This window comes from Alexandromys fortis, unplaced genomic scaffold (assembly GCF_014885135.2).
Source record: "Alexandromys fortis isolate MF-2015 unplaced genomic scaffold, M_Fortis_MF-2015_v1.1 scaffold_36, whole genome shotgun sequence".
In the NCBI taxonomy this organism is placed as follows: Eukaryota; Metazoa; Chordata; class Mammalia; order Rodentia; family Cricetidae; genus Alexandromys; species Alexandromys fortis.
The window spans coordinates 701,377-702,143 of record NW_026067915.1 but is presented as its reverse complement, the minus strand read 5'-3'; positions in this window follow the sequence as shown (position 1 = coordinate 702,143).

Sequence of the window (767 nt, the reverse complement as noted above, 5' to 3'; positions counted from 1 at the left end):
CCTTCTCGGATCTTTGATGGAGTTGAAGATTATGTAATTGTAGTTACTCTCTACATTATTTAGACTCCTTGAGATAGAATGTTTAGCAAAACTTTTGATTCTCAATATTGTTTGTTATATTTATTTGTTATTATTGTATATAGTTGTATTTGGTTTAGTTCTGTCCTATTTAGACAAAAGGGGGAGATGTAGGGATAAGTCCCACCCCTTAGGGGGCGTGTTCGCCTCAGACTAAAGTTTTCCTATAAATTTGGCGAGCGTGCTCCCAGCGCTCGCTTCTGCTATCCTGGTCTCCACGGGAACGGTGGTTCTGTAAGTCTTTTCCTCCATTAAAGCTGTCTATATTTTGACAATCTGTCTGCATTCGTTTACGCCGTTACACACGTCGTGGTTTATGACTGTACACCCAACTCTCCAGAGACTGGGACAGGAGGATGGCCATGAATTCAAGGCTAGCCTGGGAAATAGTGTGAGATCCTGCTTTAAAAAAAAATAATAAAAATATTGTTTGGGTAGAAGTTGAGAAAACAGATCCTCTCTCTGTTGGTTGGGATGTAAATTAGTACATTCCTAGGGGAAAACAGTATGGATAATCCTCAAGATATTAAAAATAGAAGTAGCAGAAGGAAGCAAGAGGAAGAAAAGGAGGAAGAGGAACAGGGCCAGGCAAGAGAAGAGAAAGCTCTGGGTGGCATGGCCATTGGTGTGTACCACCACCACCATCACCACACTGCCATCCTCAGCCCAGAGACATGAAATCGATTGCC